General features: G+C 45.8%; 1 protein-coding gene and 1 long non-coding RNA gene across 4 annotated transcripts in view; one reads left to right on the top strand and one right to left on the bottom strand.

Annotated features, from left to right (window-relative positions):
* BEND5 (BEN domain containing 5) overlaps positions 1-27,583 on the bottom strand; it is a 674,083-nt gene that overhangs the window by 191,659 nt on the left and 454,841 nt on the right. The window lies entirely within an intron of this gene.
* On the top strand, positions 573-10,377 carry LOC141512492 (uncharacterized). 3 transcript variants are annotated; one of them, XR_012475514.1, is made up of 5 exons: positions 573-675; positions 1,027-1,227; positions 5,615-5,737; positions 6,409-6,493; positions 10,066-10,377. It is a non-coding gene; the product is annotated as an uncharacterized LOC141512492 (long non-coding RNA). The 3 variants fall into 3 exon arrangements; XR_012475516.1 differs by having other exon boundaries at positions 5,615-5,760; XR_012475515.1 differs by lacking the exon at positions 10,066-10,377 and adding an exon at positions 9,799-9,855.

Here is a 27,583-nt window from a genome sequence, read left to right as displayed (position 1 = left end):
CTTGGTCCAACAGCCATGGAGGCAGTCAAAGCAAGCGCTGTCAGACGTAGAAGACCCCATGGTCATCCACTGCATCCTGGGCTATCACCAGTCCTTCTGACTTTTGTCCTGCCCCTGGACTTCAGTGATTCAGGAACAAAGAGTGAGGCAGATCATCCTGTGTACCTCTGCCTTGCTTGGATCCATGTCACCCACAAGTCACCTGTGACGTCACTACTTCTCTTTGAAAAGGAAGGACAAACAACCTTCCTGGAGCCATTGGGAGGCCTGGAGATTGAGAAACACAAAGCCAAAGCATGTCCTCTGGGAGCAGATGCTTCAACACAGGAGGCAACATCTGCATAAGATCCAGAGGAAGCCAGTGTCAGAGTGGGTTCTGGCCCCCATTCCAACTGATCAATCACCTGCATCAGCCAGGTGTTAAGGAGTATTCCTACATGATATCACAACATGTGAACAAACAATTGGAAAGGATTATGGGTCTTTGGAACACTGGATGAAAGGCAGATGACAGTGATCTAGGATACATCTTCTGATTGGTTGAAAAAAATCACATCCTCGCTCTTGGACCATGTTCAGAGCACCTAGTCCACCCGAATTCAGCTGGGACTGGTCAAGGAATAGCTAGGCTCCCACCACATCCCTGAGCAGTCCTCTTTGGGAAGGAGGCAAAAGGTTGCTCTCCCCTCTATCTCCTAGCATAGTATTTAGAAAACTAAAGCAGCTAGAGAACACAGGAAGGAACAACATGGAGAGGAGAGGACACCTGCTCCGGAGATGCAGGCTGTAGTCTCTGCCCAGGCATTGTCCCTAGTGCCAGAACACAGCCCTAGTGAGGGGAGCTCCCTGAAGCCCCTACAAAGGGCCTCTGGGAGCTGGGAGGTGACTGGGAGGCCCTTGAGTTCTCCCCACATGCCCCTCACGAAGGGTGTGGTCTTGAGCGTGAGAGGAGAGGGAGCCCCTCAAATTTTGTAGATCAGGAAATGGAGAACTTTAAATGTCAAAAGACTTTCTATGTGTCCACAGGTTTGAAAGGGAGCCTCTGGAGTTTACAGAGTAGGGAAATGACAAGGTCAGACCAGTATTTTTAAAAAATCACTTTGGCAGCTGCAAAGAGGGTGGATCAAAGTGGGAAAAGCCTAAGAAACCACTTCAAGAGACTACTGCACTGGCCTGTGCAAGAGACACAAATGGTTCAATGAGGATGGAGTTGGCTTCATGAATTGGGTAAGGAATATCCCTTGTATCTCTATCATTCCCTGTTCTATGGCCCTTCCCAGCCCTGACATCCCCTGTTCTAAGATCCATCCCAGCCCTGACATCCCCTGTTCCAAAGTCCTCTCAACTCTGGCATTCTTGGTTCTAAGGCCTTTCCCAACACCAAGTTTCCATGTCCTAAGGTTTCTACCAGAGTTAACTTGTTTGGTTCTAGAATCATTTTATGCTCAGATGTTCAAAGTTTTGATGAAATAAGATGCATTTGGAGGACAGGAAGAAGTGAGAGTTAAACTTGGCTATGGCTTGCCTAGGTGAAGCTCAAATAGTCTTTCTGTATTCCATCATAAATAGACATGCCAAGCAATGTCCAGGTCTTCTAGAAAGGCTTGTGTCCATCCCTAATAAGAATGGGCTCTTACTGAGGGCTGTTCTCTATCCCAGGACATGCATTGGTGATTTTATGAGAATATAGAACTCCCAGTGATTCAACTCCTTCCTCCAATGCCTCACCAGGATCTAAGGGAATAAGTTACAGGCTTTGTCTGGACCAGAGACAGATTTCTGTTCCTGGGGAGCTCAGGCCAGGCAGCAGCAAAGTGACCCCACCAGTGTCCCCAAGTACCTTACATCCCATCCTCTAAAGACATCTGTAGCACAGGCCCACTAAGGTTTGTAAGATAGAGGTGGGGGGGGTTGGAGAACTGAAAAGGAGGTTCACAGTTTACTAAAGGGAGGGGACAGAGTTACTTGCTGCTATGCAAGAGGCTGAGGATCCTGGAATCCTCAAGCCAGAAAATCCCAGATTCATAGCAAAACAAAAAATTTGAACCTGAGTTAAAGTCCTACCTCCATTATTTACTAGCAGTTCCATAGACTCCTCTATCCCTCCTGCTCCTGATTTTCTAGTCTTCCAAAGCCTGCTTCCTCTAAACCCTCTCCTAGAAACTCCCTCCACAGATCAATTCTCCTACACCCTCATCCTGATTACTTCTGGTGCCTCATTTTCCTCCCTAGTATATAAGCTCCTTAAGGTTTCTTTTTGCTCACATTTGTATCTTGAGAAGTGCTTAAGGAGAGCTTCTTCATCCACCCACCCATCCTTCCACCCACTTACCTGCCCATCCACCCATTCATTTCCATTTAGTCCTTTGTTCATTCATTCAGTCCAATACTTTTCTGGAGAGTGCTAAGGTTTATGAGACATTATCTTTGCAAAAGTCCCAGTTAGAGCTACAAGGCTCTAACATTTTTTCAGATGAAGAAACCAAGGCTTAGAAAAGGCACCATATCAGAACAAACTAGATAATTTTGACTGCATTAAATTGAAAAGGTTTTGCACAGAAAAAAACCCACTGTAACCAAGATCAAAACAAATGTAGTAAATTGGGAAACAATTTTTGCAACTAGTACTTTTTTTTAGGTTTTTGCAAGGCAAATGGGGTTAAGTGGCTTGCCCAAACTAGATCCAGATGGATTTACAAGTGAATTCTACCAATCATTTAAGGAACAATGAATTCCTATCCTACATAAATTATTTTTAAAAATAGGAGAAGGAGTTCTGTCAAATACCTAAACCAGGAAAGGTGTCTTTAGCCACATAGGAGTTTGGAACTGAAGTGCCAGACCAAGGATTTGAACCCCAATCTCCTGATTTCAAGGTCTTCATTCATGAATAGAATATGTAGTATGGGACAGTGGAGACTCAGTAGCAAATCCCATCTTAGAAACTTTCTTTCATCATCTCCAGAGTATGTGCTGGAAAATGCTTTCACAATATGGTGGCATGGGCATCCTTGGATCTCTTCCAATTGGCTCTGTCCATCTTATTAGTACACAGTGGTCCACATGTCATCTCCTGCATCAGAATGGAAACAGGGGCTCTCTTCTTCCTTTCTTTGTTCCCCCATCATCTGGCATAAAGTGGGTGCTTCATAAATGCTTGATGAACTTGGGACAAGAGAAGAAATCATGTGGGACCACAATAGATCCTCCCTGTCTGTCCAGGATGCCAACACAGGCCACTTAGCTACAAAAGACTATTACTTGGTCTCCCTCTGTAGAACACAGGGAAGAAAGAAGGGTGCATAAGGGAGATTTGCTTCTATCTGACCCCACTGAATAAGATGAGAAAAGTGAGAAGATGCCCAAAGTGGCAATGATGAGACTCTCATGTCTAGAGTACTTCAGAGTTTACAAAATGCTGCCCTCCTAACAGCACTTGGAGTCAGAAGACTGGAAGCATTCTTTATTTTACTGAGGGGAAATGTGAGGCACACTGAAAGAGGATGGCTTGTGTAGTCACCCAACTTGAGAGTGTGGGAGGATTAGATTTCAAAACCTGCTCCTCTGACAGGGCCATAACCATCTATCACAATCCTCATTATTATTAGAAGAAAGTTCCTCAGAGAGAGCTCCTCCACCATCCTCCAGCAAGTGAGTGAGTTTTTGGGTGGAGAGAGTATTGCACTTGGGAGTCAGAAGCCAGACACACCTATTCTGTGTGACCTGACCACTCTCAGACTCGGTTTTTCTGCTTTGTAAACTGGAAAAAAACAATTAGCAAAATATTCTTTGATCCAGCAATATCACTACTAGGTTTGTATCCCAAAGAGATCATAAGTAAGAGTAAAAAACCCACAGGTAAAAATATTTAAAGCAGTTCTTTTTGTGGTGGCAAAGAATTGGAAACTGAAGGGATACTCATCAACTGGGAATGACTGAACAAGCTATGGTGAACGGATGTGATGGAGCACTATGGTTCTCCAAGGTATCGTGAGCAGCCGGACTTCAGAAAAGCCTGGAAAGACAGGCATGAACCGATGCTGAGTGGAGGGAGCAGAACAAAGAGAACTTTGTACATATTGCTTGAACTGCAACCCTGTGATGATCAACTATTATGGGCTTGCTCTTCACAGCAGTACAATAATCAAAGATAATTCTGAAGGACTTGAGATGGAAAATACCGTCCACAACCCAAAGAAGGAGCGATGGAATCTGAATGCAGACCAAAGCATACTATTTTCAAATTTTAAATTTTGTTTAATGCTTCATGTTTTTTTTCTTCTTACTGAATTTTTTCCTTTTTGCTCTGATTCTTCTTTCACAACATGATTTATATGAAAATATGTTTAGCATAGCTATACATGTCAGATTGTTCTCTATCATGGGGAGAGGGGAGGGAAATGAGGAAGGGAAGTGAGGGAGGGCGAACTCAAAATCCTACCAAAAAAATAACTGTTGAAAACCATTTTTACATGCTGTTGAAAAAAACAAATGAATAATTAAGCAAATAAATAGATAAAAATAATTAGCAGCTACTTCACCTGGAGGGTGGGAATGAGAGGTCTTTGGAAGAGATTGTGAGGATAAAATAAGAAAACTTCTAGAATGCTCTTAAGCCATGAATTGCTTTAGAAATATTAGCTATTAGGGGCAGCTAGGTGGAACAGTGGATAAAGCACCGGCCCTGGAGTCAGGAGTACTTGGGTTCAAATCCAGTCTCAGACACTTAATAATTACCTAGCTGTGTGGCCTTGGGCAAGCCACTTAACCCCATCTGCCTTGCAAAAAAAAAAAAAGAAATACTAGCTATTGTGGCTCTTTATGACTATTACCTAAAACACCCTCATTTTTTAATCTTGTCCCTTTGTTACAAGGCAACTGGAGGATGGAATTGATAGCCAAAAGGTCAATCCATGATGAAAAGTTTCAAGAACAGCTTAGTAAAAATTCACAGAGGAAAGCACCTTCAGAGGGAAGCTTTGAGGTCTTAAAAAAAATTATTTCATTTGATTCTTGTGACAACCCTTAGAAATAGGTGACATTGTCACACCCAATTTTAGATGAGAAAACAGAGGCAGTCTGAGGTTAAGAGACTTGTCCAGGGTAACAGAGTTGGGATGTATTTGATGTAGGATTTGAACTTGGTGCCTTGCTGCCTCTAAGCCACTGAGCTACCTCCCCTTGGTCCATCCTTAATTTCTCATGCCAAGGAAGGCAGCCGTGAAATGTTCCCAAACACCCCATAATGGTGGGCCAGAGGGTCACTGGGGTGACTGTGGGAGGCAGGGAGAAGTTGCCCCTTCTCTGAGTCCCCCTCCCCTCACTCCTGTCCCCCCCACCTCATGCTAAAAGTGTCCTTTAGAGAATGAGGGAAGAAAGGAAGGTGCTATTTGAAATTCTGACCAGTGAAGCCCTAAAAAAGGTACCATGAAAAATTGATAATGACACCACAGCCAGGCAAATACCATTAATAATGTATTCTTTAAACACACGGCAGAGCCCTTCTAATGATGAGAGAAATCCAAGGTTACAAGAAGAAAAGTCATTTCAATGAGGTACAGAGGATGGTCAAAATCCCATAAACACTCTGCCTTAGTCTTATGACCTTTGGCAGCTTTTGCAGGACTAACTCAGAGAATCTGCTCCAGGCACAGGAAGGAAGAAGCCCAGAAAAGAGGCTGCCGACTGACACCCCCGGGAGTCCCTCTTCTCAACTCACGTTCCAAGATTCCTCCAGGTTCTGGCTTCCTCTGTTCTAAGGTCTTCCCCCATTTTCTGTTCTCTGTTCAAGGTCTTTCCCAGGTCAGACAGTCCATATTCTAAGTGATCTCCCCTTGATGACATTCTCTGGGTCCATTCTTTCACAAGTCTGAGTCAATACACTCTGAAGCCCCAACTCTCATAATTTCAGATAAAACCACCTACCTCCCCACAGCTGAATAACACCAAGCTCAGGGTCTACTCAGACCTTCCCCAGGTCTCATCCAGTCTGTAGCCTCTGTTGATGCCACTCTCCTCCTCAGCATATGGAGCTAACATTTTGACTCCCATGTGAGACTTCCCATTGATCCATCCTGAATCTCCTCTTAGTGAAACCTCCCAGGGCTCTGGGGTCTTTCCAGTCCTGACCCTCCCCCCTGGACCCCAGTGCTGTGACCTAGGCAGACTGAATGAGCATGCTGCCTGTGCCTGTCTAAGTCATTGATAAAAGCCTTCACAACCTGGGTGCCCATTGATTGGGCAATGGGTGAAGAATCTATGCTTTATGAATGTGATAAAATGTTATTATTCAGTGAGAAATTATAAAAAAGAGAAGATTCTTATGAAATGACACTGAAGAAATAAGCAGACCCAAGAGAACCATCTGCATAATGAGGATAGCTAAGTAGATGAAAATCTCTCCAACAGAAGAGCCAAATTCTGAGTCAGCAAAAAACAGAGGCTATGTTGGAGAATGGGCCATGAATCGACCCTTCTGCTTTGGGATAGAGAGGTAAGAGGCAGTGGGGCCAGAATGGTGTGTACATCATCAGCTGTGGGCATTATATCAAGAATGATGTTCTTAGAGAGAGGAATGGGGCCTGGGTCTGAAACTCAAAGGGAATCAGTGCATGTGGACCCCTTCTCTGACATTCTGGTTTTAGAGAGTTGTCTAGGACCTGCCCAGCAGCAACTGCTGGTGAATTGTGAGAGGGCCTGAATTTGGGTCTTCCAGGCGTCCACTAGGTCACACTATTTTATATAATCCATTTTCTTTGTAATAAGGGAGGTCTTCAACATGGTGGCAGTGGTGATGAGGAAATCTCATATTTCAATCAATATATATATATGTATATATATATATATATATATATATATATATATATATATTAAAAAAATTAAATAACAGGCTGAACAGTCCCAAGACAAGGGCAGATCTCTGGGGATGCTCTACTAGAGACCTCTGTCCAATGTGGAATTGTTTCTTCAAGGATTCCCGTCTAAGCTTGGTGTGAGTTTGCCTTCTTGTCCCTTGGATCACATACATAAAAGATGGAAGGGATCTTTGAGGTCACTTTACCTCCCCCACCCTCATTTATGGAGGAGGAAACTGAGGTTGAAGGATGCCAAGTGAGCTACCCAAGGTCACACAGGTAAAAAGTGTAAGTTGAGGTTTGAACCCAGGGTCTCTGACTCCAGAGCCTACTTTGGGGGAGTGGGTAGGCTCTTTACTTCTTTGAAAGTCAGTGACTACCACTGTAAAACAGAGATAATAAGACAAATGTCACCAGGCCATGAGGGCTTCTGTGGAAAATATACCTGTAAATGTAGGAGCATTTCCACTGGGAGCCGCCTAGTCCATCCACCTCATTGATGGAGAAGACCCTTCCCCAGGTCTGAGAGTGAGGCCTGGCCCAGGCTAACAAGGCAGCTATCCCAGCTTGGGGGGAGGGGGGCAGGGTCACACTGCCTAGGCTGGGGGCTTTTGTTGGGAGTCAACCAGACCTGGGTCCTGACCCTCCTGCCAGAAATACCCTCCACGTTTACAGATTTCTACCACAGATTTATTATTATCGTCTGCTCTATTGACATGAAAGAACCTTCCATTTCCTCTGATGCTAAAAAAATACAGTTTTTCTGAGCTCCATAAATAATGCAAAACTGCATAAATATTTTAAGAACAATAAGCCGTATATTTTGGACCTGGGGAAAAACTGAAGAGGTCTGAAATTAGTGATTTGCAGCTGAGAACCTAATTGCAACCCCAAATCGATTCCTGTTTCTGGCCAGTTCTATTCTCTCTGCAATGGGACAAAGCCTTGGGTCAGGCTCACTCCTGCTGCAGGCCCAGAACAGCTCCCTGAAGCTTCTGGGGTCTCTGGTGAAGAAGGAGAAAAACTACCCGATCATGATGGAGAACTTCCAATGTTCAGGTAGTAGCCCAGCTCAGCAGCCGGCTCCAGGATGGCTCCTGGATGGGTGGAGGGGCTTCTGACAGGCAGCAGGAGCCCCAACTGTCATAGAACCTGGACCACTGAAGCCTCGATTGGTGACCTTGGGCAGGTCTCCTTGCTTTCCTGGGGTGTCAAGGCAAACCTCCTGATGACAGAAGTTACCCTCCTCCTCCCACCAAACAGGTGGGGAGGGGGTGAGGTCAGCAGATCCTGGAGCAGAGGTAGCAAATCTCCCAAGTGCAGCCAGATTAAAATGATGATAAAAAATACACCTTCCACAACAGACAATGTTCATTTGTGGCCCACAGAGATGGGTTTCCATTTGGCCGGGCACCCCTGGTCTGGATAGGCACTTCCTGTCTAGTCTGAATTGGGGGTTCCTGGGGCCCCTTCCAACTCGGGAGCTCCAGGAGTGAGGTCATGGGATTGGTCGGAAAAGATATCCTTGGAGAACGTTTAGCTCAGGTGCTTCATTACAAATGGGGAAAACGAGGTCCAAAGGTCATATCAGTCTCTCAAATTCAACAAACCAACAAGTAGTCAAGCCCCTGGATTTGAACCTAAGTCCCTGGGTGTCCAAGCTTCTTTGGGCTTTAGACGACATGCATCCCCACATTCCTCCCATCTGTGATAGCCCCAGGGGCTGTGAAGTGGGGTGGGAAGGGGGAGTAGGCTCAGTGCTGCACCCCCTGTTAACTGAGCCCCACCATAGCCACAGTCAAACCAACCACTATTATCAGGGCCAAGGTCTCACCTCTAGACCTTGCGCTACATGACCCTGGGGAATCCCTTCTACTCTATGCCATGAGAGGAGGAGGTCCCCCTCCACTGCAGCTAGCCCCTGAAAGCTCAGAGCCCCTAGAGCTGCCAATCACTCTTCTGAAGCTCGGCTGCACCATGGGGTCTGTCTCCCTGCAGCCCCTTCCACAAGTCCAGATGGGGACCCTGCACAACTCCACAACAAATGCCACTTCTGCCTCCTAGTGTTCATTCTCAGGGGACCAGCCTTGAACTCAGAGCTGAACTAGTCCCATGACCACCTGGCCTGAGGAGCCCTAAGAGGAGCCCAGAGGCCCCCTAGGATGCCCAGGTGGCCCTCTGGGATGCCCAGGTAGCTGGGGCTGAGGGGGGGGCAAGTGCATGTTCTCAGAGAAGGCCAAGAGGCCTAACAGCTGCCATTGTGTTCATGACCTCAGACTGTGTGGCTTTCAGACAGGGTCCACATCCACATACACCAAGGGGAAGACTGCCCACTCCAAATCAGAGGGCTACAAGAGGCCTCCTCCCCAACAAGTGGGGGATTCTGCTGTCACTCAAGGCTCGGTGGTGCCAGCCTGCTGTCAGTACCCTAGAGAAATGTCTGAAGGCTTCTGGGAGCTTGGATGGACATAAACATGTCAGCCACGGTTACTGTTCTTATTGTTACTGAAAGCAGAACTCCAAGCCCGAGCCAGAGGCTCCGCAGAGAGCCGCAGCCCGGCCAGTATGACGAAAGCCAGAGCATCTAGGGGATGGTTGGGCTCCCTCTGGGCTTGAGGATTGGGAGGCCCCTCTACAGAGGCCCTGCAGGTGTTCTTGGGTCCCACAAGGCCGCCCACACCTCTTTGAGAGGGAGCTGGACACTCAGCCCAGGTCAGATGGATCAAGTGGCATGAGGAGAGATGGCACTGGGATCCGCCAGCTCAGCTCGGGGTGGTCAGTGGCATATTTGGAGTCTTCCCCTCTCTTTCCATCGATGTAACCCTGCTGCTCAAGGGAAATCTTCCCTGTTCCCCCACTTGCCTATTCTCATTCTCTCATTCTCTCTCTCTCTCTCTCTCTCTCTCTCTCTCTCTCTCTCTCTCTCTCTCTCTCTCTTAGAGAGAAAGACTCCAGGTGGTAGGAAGAACTGGGAGGTGGTCCGGACCAGCCTGGAACCCGCGTGCTCCTTGGCAAGTCCTTTCACCACTTGTACTTTCATCCCTTTACCTTCAGAATGAAGGGAGTGGACTAGAAGGCCTCTAGTTCAGAGGTCTACAAGCCCATCGTCTCTAGAAACTTACTTTGGTTTTGGAGGAAGATTTGAAGCTATCAATAGTCATATGAAAAAATATGTGCCTAATGCTGTCCCTCTCTGTGCGGTTCTCTCTAGGGGACCTTAGAACCCAGAGCCGGACACAGCTGAGACCACCACTCCAAGATCACAGTCAGGAAGGCCCTGGGAACCCAGAATGAGGACACAAAGGGACCAGGATGCACCGCAGCGGTGTAGATGCTGTCAGAGGCTGCAGGACCACCGAGCCCAACTCACTTGGCTTGCAGGGGAGATAAGGCAGCTTTGGGGTGGGGGGCTGATCCTTGCAGGGCCCCAGGTCTGGGTCTCCTGCCTGGGCCCCACACTCATGACTGCTTTGTGCTCTGTCTCTCTGCCTCAGCATGGGAGGAAGTACCTGTTTCTTGTAAATAAATGACTGGAGAGTAGCTGGAGAAACTCAGTCAAAATTGATGTGGAAGGGCTGGGCAGGCGGGATCTGGGGAGCAACATCCAAATTAGCAGGCGGCCTGCATGACAATTTGCCTGAGCTGATAAACAGCCTTCCTGGGATGCTGGCGGTCAAGTGGGCCAGCCCCAAACTGAACATGACAGGGAGATGCAGCAGGCCGGGCAGACCGGGCCGGCCAGGCAGTATGGAAATTGGAAATGAAGCCATCATGGGTCATTAAGACTCAGAATTACAAGGTCTGCCTCTCTGACTCATCCATACCGGGCCCCCTGGCGGGAAGGCCCTGGGATCTGGGCTCTGCCACTGACCTGCAGTGAGACCCTGGATGAGGATATTTGTCTGGTCCTCAGCATTGTCACAGACAAGTGAGGAAATGGCTTGTTGGAGTTGGGAGAAAGGGTCCTTTCCTTCTGCCCACAGAACTAGCTAGAGCCCAATGGTGCCTGAATGCACTGTGGGCTGGGAGACTGGCATCAGCCCAGCCTGGACTTGGCAAGGAGTCCTCTAGATCTGGGCCATTTCTAAATGGGTAACTCCAAGGTTCTTCAAGTCCATGATGTGGGGAAAGACCCTTCTCTTCTCTAGCCCTGAAAATTGGCATCAATCAACAAACAGCAATCTTGGAGCTACTGACCTCACAATCAGAATACCAAGCTCTTGACAAGCCCAGCAAGCAGAGGGCACCATGATGGGCCCTATGACAGAGTCACTACTTTCTGAAAATCTCATCATCCTAGAATCTCAGACTATGGAGGCACAACTGAACCCACAAAGAAAGAAGAGAGAAATGCCAGGGGACATCAGGCCAACCCAGGCAGCACAAGCATGTGGCTTAGGAGCTGCCTGTGTTGCCCCAAAACAGAACTTTTCTACTCCCACCCACCTAAAACTGTATCACAGAATGTCAAAAACATGGATTCTGTTCAGCTACAAGAAAGGTCAGGGCAGTCAGGTGGCACAGTGGATAAAATCCAACCTTGGACACTCTTGAGCTGTGTGATCCTGGGCAAATCACTTAACTCCTATTTACCTCAATTCTTCATCTATAAAATGGGGACATATTGAAGCAAGGGATGGCAAACCACTCCAGTATCTTTGCCAAGACCCTATGGAGTCACATAGAATCAGATACAACAACACATGAAAGACAAAGGGAACAAGAAGAAGCAGTGGAACAAGTTCTGCTGATAGAGAAGGGGTTCCCAAGTCCAAGAGATGGTTCTTACCCCCACTTGTTTACTGGGGAGGGCACAAGCCAAGGCCCACAGCTCTCAAAGTCCAAGGTTCAAGGGGAAAGCGTAAGGGTAAAAAGAGGGAGGAGGGGATGGAGACCAGAAGGGATGAGAGCCAGGCAGAGGTCAAGAGAGAGGCTAAGCGAGGCTGCCCCTTTGGCAAAACAACAGAGGTTCCCAAGAGCAGAGGGGCATCCAGTATAAACCAAGCTGGCGGGCTGGAGAAGGCCGGCGGCAAGTGCCTCTTTTTGGCCTCTACTTCTGCCTATTTATTCGGAGAGTTTCTCAAAGTTTTCAGACTTTTTATCAAGCACATTGACAAAAGAGGGCCTTTAACTTAGATGGGGGCTAGAAATCACTGAGCTCTACCTTCCTTTTACAAATGAGGAAACTGAGACACAGAATTTTGAAGTGACTGGTCCAGAGTCACCTAATTATTAAGTATATAAAGTAGAATTCAAACCCAAGCCTTTCCGACTCCACATCCAGCACCCAATCCCATTCACTTGATCAGTTTTCTTTTTTTTTTTTCCATTGGGAATTGTTAAATGTTTTCAGAGCTGTCTTAGCTCATCAGTGTCCTTGGTACAATGATCATGGATAGAATAATAGAGCTTCAATGTCTTCAATTTCAAATATATTCACCCTTGTATTCTTTTTTTTTTTTTGCAAGGCACTGGGGTTAAGTGACTTGCCCAAGGCCACACAGCTAGGTAATTATTAAGTGTCTGAGGCCGGATTTGAACTCAAGTACTCCTGACTCAAGGGCCAGTGCTCTATCCACTGTACCACCTAGCTGCCCCTCACCCTTGTTATTCTCACTGTGGGGCTGCCCTGATTGTGGAATGTCCAGGTGTTAAAATGCAATATTCACAATCACATCCTCTTTGACTGCCCCCCAATGAATCCCCTTGAGTCCCCTCCTTAGCCAAACCATAGGGGCTGGGGAGATGGCATGAGGTTGCCCCAACTTCTCTGGAGGGTATGCATTTGTTCCACTGGAAGACCCTCCCCATGAATCATGCTCATTAGTATCCACATAGAGAGTGGAAAACGGAAAAAAAGAAGGCATATTGTGTGAATAACAGTTGCAGGAAGGAGACAGCTGGCATGAGAATTTTCTAATAAAGCTTAAAAAGGCTACTGTGTCTCTGGTAAAGCCAAAAAAAAAAAAAAAAACCAAGAAAGCACTTTATCTGGAATATACTCTCCTGGAGAATGAGTACTGTCCTAAAAGTGGGTCATAAGAGCTAAACCTGAAAAGGCCTTTGGAACACAAACTTCACTGTTGATGAAACTCCTCTTTGGGGCTAAGCACTGTCCTAAGCCCTTGGATGGGGGGAGATTCATAAAGACAAACATAAAGTGAGTCCAGACTCCCCAGGCCTTTCTGTGCTGCTTGCCCATGGGGAGAAAAATTAAGGCCAATGCTATGAATCTATACAAAGGCGGGCTTGCCTTAAATGGAAGAAGGCTCCCTCACCCCAGGAGTCTCCCCAGTTAGGGGCAGCCTCAGGAGGCAACTGGTTGTCCCCTTACAGGGTGGGCTCAGTTATCAATGCTTTGGAATTCAACTAGATATGTAGTGGTGGGGGTGGTGGGGGTGCTGATGATGAAAGGAAAGGGGAGGAAAAGCAAAAGAAGACTGCTTCACATGCATTTACACACACCCACACACATTCTAAACTTACAACACCTAGGGAGGCGCACATTACCCCCACTATTAATTGTTGTTTGTCCATCATTTTCAAAGAAGACCCTGACATCAGGGAGGCAATGCCATGATAAGCGCGTGAACTGGATTTGAGTGGGGGGGGGCTGTGCTAAGTCCCCAGCCTCACTTGCTCCTCCAGAGCATCTGCGTCTGGTGGCCATCCAGGAATCAGAACGACTGGAGATGGCTCTGAATGCGGGGCTGTCAGGGTGAAGTGACTTGCCCAGGGTCACACACTTAGTTAAGTGGCAAGGGTCTGAGTACAGTTGGACCTGAGGCACAGAGCAGTTGAGCGACTTATCCAGGGTCACACAGCTACAGAGTATCAGAGGCAGGATTTGCACAGGTGGCTCTTTTTCCTTTTTCTTTAATCTCTTTGGGGCCTAGACCTAATAATAGTATTCCTGGGGCAAAGGGCATGTACAATTTAATGGCTTTTTGGGGCATAGATCCAAATTGCTTTCCAGAATGACTGAACCAATTTCAAAGCTCCTCCAATAGTGCATTAAACACCCATTTCCCCCCAGTCCCTCCAATATTTTCATTTCCCTTTGCAATTTTTGCAATCTGATGGGTATGAGCTGGCACTCAGAGTAATTTTAATTTATATTTCTCTGATTATTAGTGATTTAGAGCATTTTTCATATGACTATTGATGCTTGGATTTCTTCCTTTGAAAGTTCATATCCTTTGATGATTTATCAAATTAGAGAATGGTTCTTTTTCTTAAACATTTGACTTAGCCGGCTATATATCTTAGAAATGAGACCTTTATTTGAGAAAACTGCTGCAAAGATTTTCCCCCAAATTTCCTGCTTCTCCTCTAATTTTAGCTGCATTGAATGGGAATATTTCAGTGGCTTTGGCATTTTCTGAATGTTTTTCTTCATTCTGCAGGATCTTTTTCTTACAACAATGGCTGATTATGGAGTCTCCCTAAAGACAGACGCCGTGAGCCAGGCGCATGGTGCTGACAAATCTAGTTTATCATCAAAGAGACAGGTTGTGCTGGTCTTTGTGTCAGTGTGTCCTTGGGTCTTTGTGTGCTTGCCCACACTTGGCTCATTGGACAAATGATGAGCAAAAGAGCTGGGGCTCAGGTGCCCCTGGAAGATCGGTCACATAGAGTCAGAGAGCCTGCCCAGGGGAGCCTGGGTGAGGTGCGGTCGGGGGCTGCTGCTCTACACACTATACAAATGCCCCTAGCAACCATTCTTGCAGGAGCTAGAGTCTACCTTTGGGGGAGGGTTTCTCAGCAGAGATACAAGTGGCTTCTCCAATTCATTTGACAGATGAATAAACTGAGGCAAATGGGGTTAAGTGACTTGCCCAAGGTCAGACAGCTAGGAAGTGTCTGAGGCCAGATTTGAATCTCAGGTCTTTCTGACTTCCAGTCACCTGGCTGCCCTAACCAACTCTTAAGAGCTTATTAATGTATTTGGAGCTAGGATAGAGCACTGAGGAGGAAACGAGAGTCAACCACAGACTCTGCCCCCAAGTAGCTGCCATCCCCAAGGAAGGAACCCCGTTGTAAATAGCTGGACTGATGAGATCTCTATGCTCTTGGCAAGAGGTCACCCAGGCCCGAGTGTGCGGGAGTTCTCCCGGAAGAACCTAAAGAAAGGGGGAGCAGCAGGGACTAGGACTTCACTGGTCAGTGCAGGCCTAGACTTTTGAGTAGGGCAGGGAGATCATCCAGCCAGGGAAGGTCAGAGACTAAATCTGAATTCGATTCTTGCTGATTTCCAGGCCAGCTATCTTTTTTCTACTCTGGCTGCCTTAGTATTTCTTTTTCCACTGTCAGGGCATCAGTGAGGGAGAACCCACTACCCCCTTGAGGCAACCCATCCCATTGTTGGATGGTTTTTATGGCCAAAAAGCATTCCTGCTACCAGTAATGTGCTTGGTTTTAACTCTTCCCCCCACAGGGTCCTCAGGGCCAGGCAGCATGAGTCTCTCACTGTTCTACATGGAAGCCTTTCCAAATTTGTCCCAAATACGCCCTCCCCAGATTTGCCTTCCTAGGCCCATCACCCCCAGCCCCCAACCCTGCACCCTGACTCTCTTTCTCATAGCATTATCTCATGGGCCCAAGCCACAGATGGGCCATTTATCCTGGTGTGGAAACACAATGGCTCCCCAGAGTAAAGGCAGTTCTGAGCTGACTCCTTATCAATCATGTTAATTTGGAAATAAGGTATTGGTTTACCTTCTTATTTCTCAGAGTCAGAAGTAGACTCTCTTAGTCTTGGGCCATTTGCCCTTAATTAAATAAAGCCACAGAATGCCCATATTAATTAGCAAGGCTGCTTACCTGCTTACCTCAATCCTCAATGTTAAGGATAATTAAAAATCCCTAGAATAAAACACTGGTTGCTGTAATGGTAAAAATCAACAGGGAAACAATAAGCCCATTCCCATTGCATTTCTCTTAGACAGAGTCTAGTTATACTGCCTAGTTCCATCCTCTCACTGTACAGGGGAGGGGGACTGAGAGAAGAAGAGAAAGCTAGGCCCGGAGTTTGGGGAAAGGAAAGGCTTCCTCGGGGGTAGCAGAGTGGCCCAGGAGGCAGAACAGACCAATAATAGACTTCTACATTCTTTGGTTCTTGGCAGTTTTTTTCAAGTCCCAACTATCGGCCAAGTACTGTGCTAAAGGTTGGGGATATAAAGAGAAATCCATAGCATCCCTTGTCCTTGGGGAGTTGATCTTTCCTGGCTCTTTTCCTCCCTCTTTATACCCTCCTTTCTGGGCTCTCCTCTTTTCCCCAATGCAGGGTCCCCGATGCTTGTCCTGGACCCTCTGGCTTTTCCATCCAATCTCCCAGCCTCTCCCTGTTTCAAAAACAGCCTCCAACGTCATGCTGCCATTACTGACTATGGGGCCCTTTCTGGCCATACCCTCGAGCTCTTTCTAGGGCTTTACTCCCAATGCCTGGTAGCAATCCCCATCTGAACGTCCCACCTCAACTAAAATGTCCCATGACAAAGTCAGCCCCTTCACTCCAAACCAAGTCCTTTAGGCAGAAAGCACAATGGAGAGAAAATAGACTGAATCTTCAGGAGGAACTCATTGGTTTAAATGTGGGGGGGGTTCAGTTGGTCTTGGGTCAATTCTGTCACTGCTCTGAGTCTTCTAAATGAGGTGGGTGGACCAGCCTAGCAGCTCCCTTCTGGCTCTAGGTCTATGACCCACCCATCCAAGAGTCATCTTCCCAAAGCCCAGCTCAGATCATGGGACTTCCCTCCTCAGAACTTTCACTGACTCCTCATTGTCTGCAGCCTCAGGTCCAGACTCCTTAGCTGGACACCCATGGGTCTCCACAAGCAGGTTCTCCCATTACTTCCTCTCATATGGCCTGTGCTCAAGTCAAATGGATAGTCTCTAAGGACGTCCTGACTTTCCCACCTCTACCTACCTGACATGCCCTTGGCCCATCAATGGCCACTCATACCCTTGCCATCCTTTGGGGTCTGCTTCAAGTCCTCCATCTGACATTCAGGTTCTGCCACTCCTTCTGCCCAAAAGCTGCCAGCGTATGGCATTTCTCCTGGAGCCCACTCTAAAGAGTACTCACACCTGTGCTAAACCAGACCCATCGGACTCTCTGCCAGGGCAAGGTGACAAGCAGAGAAAGGGGGGAAGAACTACTGAGCAGGCTGAAGAGAAGAGAGCCATCAAGCTGGCCTGTTTTTCAGTAGAGTCTGACTCTTCATGACTCCACTTGAGTTTTCTTGACAGAAACACTGAAGGGTTTTACCAATTCCTTCTTCTTACTTCACCCAAAGAAACTGAGGAAAACAGGGTTAAGTGACTTGCCCAGGGTCACACAGCTAGTAGAAGTCTGAGGCTGGATTTGAACTCAGGAAAGTGGGTCTTCTGACTCCAGGTCTGATGTGGTGTGTGTGTGTGTGTGTGTGTGTGTGTGTGTGTGTGTGTATCTTCATCTCTCTGTCTGTCTCTCTATCGCTCTCTCTCTGTGTCTCTGTCTTTGTCTCTCTGTTTCTGTCTTCTCTTGTCTTGTCTTCTCTTCTCTCTCTCTCCACCTAGGTACCCCTGAAGAAGAGTAGACTAACTCAGCTAAGCAGCCAAAAGTAGTGGCTCTGGGGCCAAGACTCACAGTTGGACCATGGGGGTTCCAGAGGCAAGGTGGGGGCCTGGCCTGAATATGTCCTGACTCCCAGAGGCACATGTCCACCACAGGGCAAGGGGCTGCAGTTTGCATACTGGCTGGGTCTTCCACCAAGCTGGAAAGTCAGAGGGGTTACAAGGGAATTAAATGATGGCATCCCTGGGAAGAGAGAGACTCTTGCACCAATTCAATAAATAATATTTGATCCCCTTCTTTGTGATTTATATTGTTTAGTGTCATAATTAAATGTTTTTTGTTACTGGCTCTCTCTGGTATAGTCTAGCCTTTCATGGAATGGGGGAGTAGGAAATAAATGAGATAAATGCTTATCCTACATTATAGTAATGACGAAATGCGAGCAATGAAGGAAGCTAAAGGTGGTTTTTTCTGACGATAAGCCTAAATATGACTGAAATATTCATCACCCTAAAAAACAGTTACTCCTAGTATTTCCCTCTGAGGCCACAAAGAATCAGTCTGTTTAGTTTTTAACCAGCCAGTGCTTCTAATACTTGAAAACAGCTCTCCTGACCCTCCACCCAAGTCTTCCATCCCCAGGTCAATGGTCATCTTCATTGCCTTCAACCAGACTGCCCAGAGTCCAAACCCAAGACTCTTTACCATGCTGGCTGCATGCTCTGGATGCCCTCTGGTTTGCCAGTGTCCTTCCTCAATTGGCAGAGTACAGAGCACTGATCACCTCCTCCTCCTGGAGGCCATCCCTTTTTGGCGTCTATTTCTCCCTGCAGTCTCATGCTGAACTTGCCAACCTCTTCAAGTGCCAGGTCTTTGCCAAGCCCACTCCTTCCCCTAACCCTGTATTTGTAGCATTGAAACATGAATCCTGCCTTAAATGAACAGGATGCTGATCAAGGAAGAAGACCCCCCTCCAGAGAGGAACCCAAGATAGAAGAGCGGCCTTTCCATTTCCATGGCAATGCCCTGTAAGAGCTCTGCAGGACCTCCTCCCAGGAATTCCAGATAGACCTTCCATGGGGGGGGGGGGGCGGCGGGGAGCTTGTGTCTACCCCAGAGCAGAAACAAATAAGCAATCACTGCTGAGGCTTTCTCAGAACGCAGTGACATTTCATGGCCAGCCTGGAATGCCGACCGAATGACATTCGCAAGGCTGCTACCCCTGGCTCACCAGGGAAACTCACTGGAAATTTCAGGTTTCAGGTTTAATCTAATTCCATAAACCTGATTAATTAAGTCATCTCTGGCTCCCTTCCCCTCAGGACTTGTTCCCTCCCACCTCCCCACAGGCCCATGGGGACACTCTGCATTCAGTTTTTATCACAGACTCCAGAACCCAAGCCCCCACCCTACTCCCCCACACCTGCTCTCTGGGCCCATCCATAATGATAGAGTGAAACTAGACACAAGAGGGGCTGAGGGGAAGAATCCTGGGCCTGAGGTAGGACTCCAATGGGGTCAGCCCAGGGTTTGGAAGGGCAGGGTCTCTGCACCCCCAGGGTCTGAGTAGGTACAGAGACCAATATCCAGTAAAGTGAGTAGCCATGAACTTATAAATAGTGGATGAGATGCTTCCATTGAGTTTTAACAACTAAGCTGACTGCTGAAAATGTAAACAGAATGGCCTGGAACTCCAGAATGTCTGTTTCCCAGAATTAGAGGGCCTCAGACTACTTTTCAGAATTGTAGATGCTTAGAATCCCAGAATACTATAGACCTAGAGAATCTGGGAGTCTTAAAATCCCAGGCTGAAAGGAAGAAGCTGCCCTCATCCATCACCTTTCATAGCTCAGTTGAGACAACTAAGGTTGCATTAAATGAATCCTAAACTCAGAAAATCAGAGAATCTTAGAGTTTTGGAATCATAGAGTCTTCTGGCCAATGGCTTAATCAAGAACCACTCAAGTGTCAGAACTCAGAAGGCCTCCAAGGTTGGCTGGTTCAGAGCACGCAATGATGGATCTCCAGCTAGGGAAAGAATCTCAGAAAGCGTCCAGTCCTCACTCATCTTATCGAGGATCTGAAGGCCAGGGCAGGCAGAGAGCTTGTCTGTGGTCACATGGGAGCAAGTCCATACCTGGATCCTCAGGTCTGGACTGAGAATGCTCTTCACAAGACACCCCCCCCCCTTTGTCAAACCCATTCCTCTCATCTGCTGAGGTTACCATCCCCCTTGGACAAGGTGAGACATCTTTTCTTACGATAAAGTGGCATTCACTGACATGTGGGTTCCTCCTGTGGGGTCCCTGTCCTTGTCCTTCTGGCCAGAGGCTTTCCTATTTCTCCTGATTGATAAAGGGACTAGTGGAGGACTCTGGAACCATCAATCCATCATCTCTTCCAATTCACTTCCAATTCCTTGATTATATCTTGAGCTACAGTTAGACCTTCCTCTAATTTATTCTGAATATATTTGTCTTCCGCATTAGACAGTGAGTACCTCGAGGCTAGGGACTGATCTTGTGGTGTCCCCAGCACTTAGCTTAGTGTCTGGCCTGGGTTTAATCAATGCTGTTGATTTTAATTGCCTTAACCTCTAGAGCTGCAATCACTCCCCTCACTATCTTTCCATTGCAGATCATACAAGTGGCATTCATTTTTATTTTTTTGGAGTTTGATGGACTGTTGTTCAAAACAACAATTGTGGTGAACTGGTGGTATTAAAAAGATGAGCCTTTTGCTACTCTCCATCCAAGGCTTCCCAAATTAATAAATCTAAGAATGAAACACAACATAAAAAGGGGGAGATCAGGTAAGAACTACAAATTGGAAACTTTGCATTAGCATTAGTTTGTAATTTCCCAAAGGCAATCTAGGCCATTCTTCCTTCCTGTTCAATTCCGAATTGAACTTGTTCTCTCTCTGTACTGCCAACAGATTGCCTGTCCAAATGCATCTCCTATGAGCATGGGCACTCTTCATCTCTTTGGTCTTTCCTGTGTTAATGATTAGACAAAACTCTTCCAAGCACTTGCAGATCTCTGCCAAGAGCATTTACCAAGTTCTGGGGCTTGATGGAACTGATACTATGTCCCATACAAACAGAAACATCTGGGGGAATCTCACCACTCCCATCCATATGAACTCTTGCTAGATCTCTTCTCCATCCCAGAGGAAGTTTATACAGCTGGTGGAGATAAATCTCTCTTCTGCTTCACTTGATGTTTATGAGGTCAATGAATCACTCATGGAATATGAAATAATCTTAACCTATAGATAGGGGAGACCCTTTGTTAAAAAAAACAGTTTTTTAAAGGAATGCTTTATTATACTCTGCTTTTTGGGTGGGGCAATCAAGAAATAATAACTGCAATGAGATCTTGCATCCTCTAAATCTCAGTCAACTATCAAATAGTTAAGATGCAACCCACTACTCAATGTCACTTGGGGATGCATTCTCATCAAGGACATCTTTGAATCCTGTACAAATGGCTTCCAAAAAGGTTTTGGGTAAGTGGAATAACAGCCTGTGGGGCAGTAGTGGTTGATGTTCTTTCTGTAGGTCTGGGGCTCATTTTTCCATGTTTTTGGTATCTTTCCCTCCCTGCAGGCAGATCAAGCTCTAAATGACCTCAGAGGGGTATCTCCCCCAATACCAATCTCTTCTCTATATGCATGGTTCAATTTGGTTGCTTTCCCAGTCTTTCTTAACTTTAGTGACCCATCTCTCCATTGTTTCTTCAATACAAGCATGAGAACCTTTACTGCATCCTTTTTCAAAATGTAGAAAAAAAATGTATATATGAAATTACTTTGATTGATCACCTCCAGAAACCTATCAAAGAAGTAAATAGTTAAATTTTTCTGGCTTGACCTATTTATGATGAAGCCATGCTGATTCTTTGTGATCATTGCTTCATTTTCTAGAAATCCACTAACAAATATTACATTCTGCAATTTTGCCACAAACTGAAGTCAAATTCTGGGGCCTAAATTTCCCTTTCCTATATTTACAACTGAGACAATTGTCATTCTCCATCCAAGGCTTCCTGAATTTATATTTCTAAGAGTAAGTCACAGCAGAAAACAGGAAGAACAGGGAAAGAACTACAGGTCCACAAGGCCACCACAGGAGCTGTGAAATAGAACTTCTCTCAGTGACTAAAATGGAGACTGGTTTGCTGGCTTTCCACGTGGAAGAATTAGCACTTAAATTAAGAGTGATCTTGGTTTCTTTTTCTTTCTTCTCTACCTGAGTAGATTTTTTTCTTCCTAGTTTGATTAGGACAGGAGTTGATTTCAAGGCTTATCATGTTTTGTAATTTTACTTTTTGGAGTTGGTTTAAGTAATTTGATTTTCTTTTACTGACTAGATAAGAATGATCAATCTAATTGTTCAAAATATGTGTTTTCTTATTTGCAAATAGGAGTATGCAGCAGGGAGGAACATTGTTTCAGATAGGTATTCAGAAATAAAGATCCACAGATCAAGCCCTGGTCCTCAAAAAATTTAAGACTTTCTTCTGATTTGAGATTAACTCAAATTGTCAGAACATTTTAGTGTTTTAATTTATTAGATTAAAAAATTCAGAAAGGCAAAATAAAATAAGTTCCAGTGCCTTCCTTCTTTTATCCTAGGCTAAAAGCTAGTCAGAGTACCATTTTCCTGACTAGAACAAGGTTAGGATTTAGGGACATGTGAATTTACCTACTCCTGTCCCTTTTTGCCCCATCTAGTCATATAGTAAACTCTCTGTGGAACTGGAGCAGCAAGTGGTGATTAGCAGGAAGGAATGACTAGGTAATTAAGGATGTAATTTTTTCACTTTCAATTTCATCTTCTACATCAAGTCTTGAAAAGCTATATATTTGGCTACACATAAATAGTCACATAATATTTATAGGAGACTTTAATGTCCCTCTCTCTGAAATGAACAAATCTAATCAAGCAATAAACACAAAGGAAAATATGTAATCAAACTATTGGATAAATTAGATTTGAATGTGTCATGATGTCTTATGAATGATAACATTAAAGAATATATCTATTTCTCAGTACCACATTTACAAACTTTTACAAACAAAGACCTTGAGCTAGAGAAAGGGACAATTATAAATAAATGTAAATGAGCCAAGAAACACTAAATATACATATTAGAGATACAATAAAATAATAATTAACAAAGGGAATAGAAGCAAAAAAATAGACCTAAATGGAGACTTAATAATGAGTGATTCAAAGAACAAATAGAAACAGTTAAAGACTACATATAAATAAATAATAATGAGATCTCAAAATTTTTGGAACATAGCTAAAGGAGTCCTTGGAGAAAAATAATTTATGTCTCTGAAAACATACATTATAACACTTGCTCTTCACAACAGCTTTTGTGAGGGAAGCAGAGATTTTTATACCCACTTCACAGTGCCTATACATATCCCTTGACAGAGAGGGAAAATGTTCCTCCTCCCTTACCCCCTGTAGAGGATAATTAATTGATCCAAAGATACACTGTAGCTAATGACTTTTGGATTCAGAACCAAACCTAAATCTTCCAGGAAGAGCTGGCATAATTTAGAGGAGAATACACAGGACCTGGCTTCAGGGGAGACTGGGCTTCAAAGCTTGCCTCTGCCCCTTACTAGAAACAGAGACTGTGGGCAATCCCCTCCCTTCCCTGAGCTTCAGTTTCCTTATTGGCAAAATGTGAATCAAACATTTGCATTACTCACCTCACTGAACTATTTTGTGATCCTTGAAGTAACATAGGAATTCGTTCATTCATTCAACAAGCACCTTTTCCGTACCTACTCTACATTAAGTGTTGGGCTAAAAACTAAGGATTCAAACAGAAGACAATCATCTTTGCCAAGAATCTTCTATATTGTGCTGGAGGGGAACAACATATAAATAGAAAAGTAAACTTAAAATATATGTGGAGTAATGGCTTGGGACAGTACTAGCAATTGGGAGCATTAGGACAGGCATATAGGCATCTACCTTGTGAGGCAGAGAGAGTAGAGTTTGAAAGAGCCAGGACCAAGAGGTGAGAAGACCCCAGGGCAGGGCAGGATCAATCTGGCAAAGTCATGGAGGTGAGTGGTGTGTGTCATTTAATGAGAACAACAAGGTTTTACAGAGATGGGAACAGACATAGTCTTAGTCCAGTGTCCTTTCCCCCGAACCTTGCTGCCTTCTCTCTCCTCACTACATCACTAGCAAATCTGACATCACTGAGTCCAAATGACGGACATAATACTGTTTGGCAGTAAATAAAGTCCATGTACATAAAGATCACATATAAATACACACAAATACCACACATGCATGTACACTATAAATATACACATACAGATGCACACACACACACACACACACACACACACACACACACAAACATCCTTGATTTAGTGCTAGTATTAGCCATGGCTGTGATTCCCTTGGGTCATGCAATAAGGGTCATGGATGGACCTAGATTTATCTCATTCTTTGGAGGCAGCAGGTACCCAGAGCAAATATTTTCACCTTCAGCCCAAGACTGGCCTCACATTAGGGAGACTGTGTCCATTCCAAGGTCCCATTTCTCCTTTCAACACCCTGATGCCCTGGAAGGGCACCTATCTCTAGGCTGCCCCTCCCAAGTGGGTGAAAGGTGCTGGAGACCATCAGCCTTTTGGGGAAAGAGCAGATCCCCCCAACTGCTCCATCTTCCTCACATATCTGGAGGCAAACTGGTGAGTTACCCTGGCCAGGTGTTGGCAGTCAGACTAGTCTGGGACTCTAGCTAGGCTTCCACTTTCCCTTTCCCTTCTGCAAGTGTCCATATCTGTGAAATGGGGCTGCACTGGCCAGCTTCCTTGGGTGGTTGTGAGGCACAGTAAAGTGATGCTTCACCAGTCCCAGGTGAACCTTTGTGGGCTAAGGGGACAGTGGCTACCCACTGTTGGGCACCATCCAGAATTTAGTCTGGGTTGGCTAAGCCACAAGAAGTCAGCCCTGTGTCTCTGCCTTAAGCAGACTTTCAAGAAAGGTGCTTTAGGCTTTGCAAAGCGGACGTCTTGAGGCCTAGAATCCAAACAGCACTTGTGACTCATCAGGAAACCTGAAGATGCTTTGGCACCAGCCTGGGCCCATATGGTTTGGAACCACTGATTGGAAGTGACTGATCACAGTGTCCAAAATAACCTGATCACACCACGTTCATAAAATCACAGAGCTCTGAGGGGGAGTAAGCACTGCTGGGGGGTGCAGGAGGAGAGAGAGAGGAAGAAGAAGAGGGAGAGGGACTTAGCAGCTCTCCCCCAGACCCAACATGGGTCATACCAGTCTGTCCAAGGAACAAAGCTCTATACCAGAGGGCATCTTGAAGGTTACCTAGTATAAACACCTTATTTTCTAGGTGAGGTCAGAGGTCTAGGAAGGCAGAGGGAGTCAAGGCCACACAGGTAGGAGTTGGCAGTCTGAATTTGAACCCAGGGTTGAAGCCTATGAGAGCCCTGATTTCAGGATCAGGGGAAGTTGGGTTCTGGTGCTCACAGCCCATGCTGAGCAGTAAGGAGAAGGAAGAACCCCCAGATGGTCTGGGGGGTTCGGAGGGATCCTTTGGAGGGACCTCTCAGATCTTCCTTCTCTGAGATTCTGGGACTATTCAGATCTGTTTCCTCTTTGGTAATATGGAGACCCTAACATTCCCTCCCTTGCAAGTTTGAAGAGTGGACCTCGATCGGGCAGGGGCATCACAATATGAACTAGCAGCTCCCTTGCCAAGGCTCCACATAATCATGAATTTACCTGCTGACTGCATAGATCCTTGGGGGGAAGGTAGATAGATGAACAGGGAAGATGGGTGTGTAGGCATTTATAACTATAACATTTAAAATAAGCTTTATAAAGCATTTTATACTTCTCATTCATTCTACCATGTAACATGCATGCATTACATTCCAACTGTGTACTGGGTGACAGCTAGGTGACCTGGTGGATAGAGCACCAGACCTGGAGACAGGAAGACTTCTATTCCTGAGTTCAAATTCAACCTCAGATGCTTAACTAGCTGTGTGATGGACACGTCACTGAACCCAGTTTGCTTCAGTTTCCTCATCTGTAAAATGAACTGGAGAAGAATATGATAGATCACTCTGGGATCTCTGTCAAGAAAATCCCCATCGGGGTCAAGAACTGAAAAATGACTCAACAACATGATATGCCTGGGACTAGAGACACAATCCCAGAAGTAAAATAATTTGAGCCATCAAGAGTCTGCATTCTATTGGAGGAAACAACCTATACCTGGAAAAGTAAAAACACAAATTTTGGAAGTGATGGCACTGGTCTGCACCAGCAGTTGGAAGGAAGGAATAAACAGAAAGGAGCAGCTAATCTGAGTCTTGAAGGGAGCCATCAAGACAGACAGGTAATACCTGGGCAAAGGCATGGAGGTGGGGAAACTGGAGAATGTGTGTGGTGTAATTAGAAAGCAAGGCTGGAAAAATAGGGGGAGACAAGTGGGGGCATTTGCATTTGATCCTGGAGGAAAGAGGGTCTTCCTGAGAGGCAATCTGGTCAGATCTGCTTTGAAGGTCAGAGGGGAGACAGCCAAGAGGCTGCTGCAATCATCCAGAGAGGCCAGCCCACAACTTCTGACAGCAGCCCCTCTCTTCTGAATGACCCCCCCCTCCTTGTTCCCACTCCAGCTCCCGTGACTTTGGCAGGATCCTTTGCAGGATCTTCCTGGATGGGTCTCCCGGCAGAGGTCTTACAGTGGGTCAGACTGACCCACCATTTTGCTTATCTCCTCACTGTACTCCTTTTTGGATTAAACACATTCCAAAAAAAAAAAAAAAACAAATCCTAGCCTGACTTGCCACTGGGGCTTAATTTGTCAGAGTGACTCCTTTAGAAGTCACCAACTGCGCATCAAGGACACCAGCCCCAGCCTCCCCAAGGCAAGGAGGCTGCTTATCTGCTTCACTGTTTGTCCCACTGTCCCTCTTGCCATCTCAATCCATCTATATTTAGAGACATTGATTTCCAGTTAACCATCCTGTTCCCTTTACATTTGTGGCAGAAAAACCCAATCCCCTTCCCCCAAGCCCACAGGTAGGCTCTGTTCTCAGTTCTAGTCATCCAGTTTGGGGCCTCTGGGGCCCAGCTGACCCCCAACGGCCACACCCTTGGTGCAGGATTTTTCCTGAAAATGAGAATTAGTGAAGACTCATTCTCCTGGCAGAGCAATTCTTGTCTCCTTCCTGTTGCCCTGCCTGCTTCTGTTTTCTCTCCAACATATTTCTGACAGAACAGAATTACAGAATTTAAGATCCTACAGGTCCCTCAACAGCATCTGGTCCCGTCTGAACCTGAGGAGGAAGCCTGCTAGTCCCAGTCCCGGAATTCCAGCATAACTGGGTCTCATCAAGTCTCAGAATAGTGAATGTCTGGCCTCTCTTCCAAGACTCCTAGTACCACCTCTCCAGGCAGCCCATCCATGGATGGATGGCTCTTCTTAGGACATGAAGACCATATTGGCTTCTTTGCCACAGTCCCTTGGATCCCAGCTCTGTCACCTGGGGCCAGGCACAACTAGACCTTCATTTACCTGATGGCCAACCCTCCAAATGGCCTGCTTTGTAAGGATCAGGTTACTCAATATAGAGAGGATCATCTCTTGAAGTAGGAGGTGAATCCTTGGGCTGTGGCAATCCATGGAATAAGAAAAATTCAAACCCTCTCTCTGTTCTATATGGATATCCTTTGATTTTTCAGTAAAGGAGGGAACTTGATGGAAAAGGGATAAGAGTTCACTAATGTTTATGCAAAGTTTTCTGAACTGCATTCAGATTTCATTTATTAAAGTTATATATTATATATTATCTGATCTGTTGCCATTTAACATGATGAGGACACAGTTGCATCCACCCACATCAGGATTAACAAACCCACTGAGAGATAGCTAAAGATGGATGAGTCTACTATCTTGCAAACTTTAACAGAGCTTCTGTCATCCTAAATGTGAGATCTTCCTCCAGTGAGCAGTGCATGTACATGCAACTAGAGGAACTGGGCCTTACCTATCTCAACAGTCTCATTACCAGTGAAATCAATCCCAGAGGAAGTTGGCGGTTTCATAGACTCTCCTTGGAGCTGGCTTTCATGAACCCAATCCAACCAAAT

The sequence above is a fragment of the Macrotis lagotis genome, chromosome 2, assembly GCF_037893015.1.
Source record: "Macrotis lagotis isolate mMagLag1 chromosome 2, bilby.v1.9.chrom.fasta, whole genome shotgun sequence".
In the NCBI taxonomy this organism is placed as follows: domain Eukaryota; kingdom Metazoa; phylum Chordata; class Mammalia; order Peramelemorphia; family Peramelidae; genus Macrotis; species Macrotis lagotis.
Note: the sequence above shows the minus strand (reverse complement) of the source record. Positions and strands in the feature narration are given on the sequence as shown.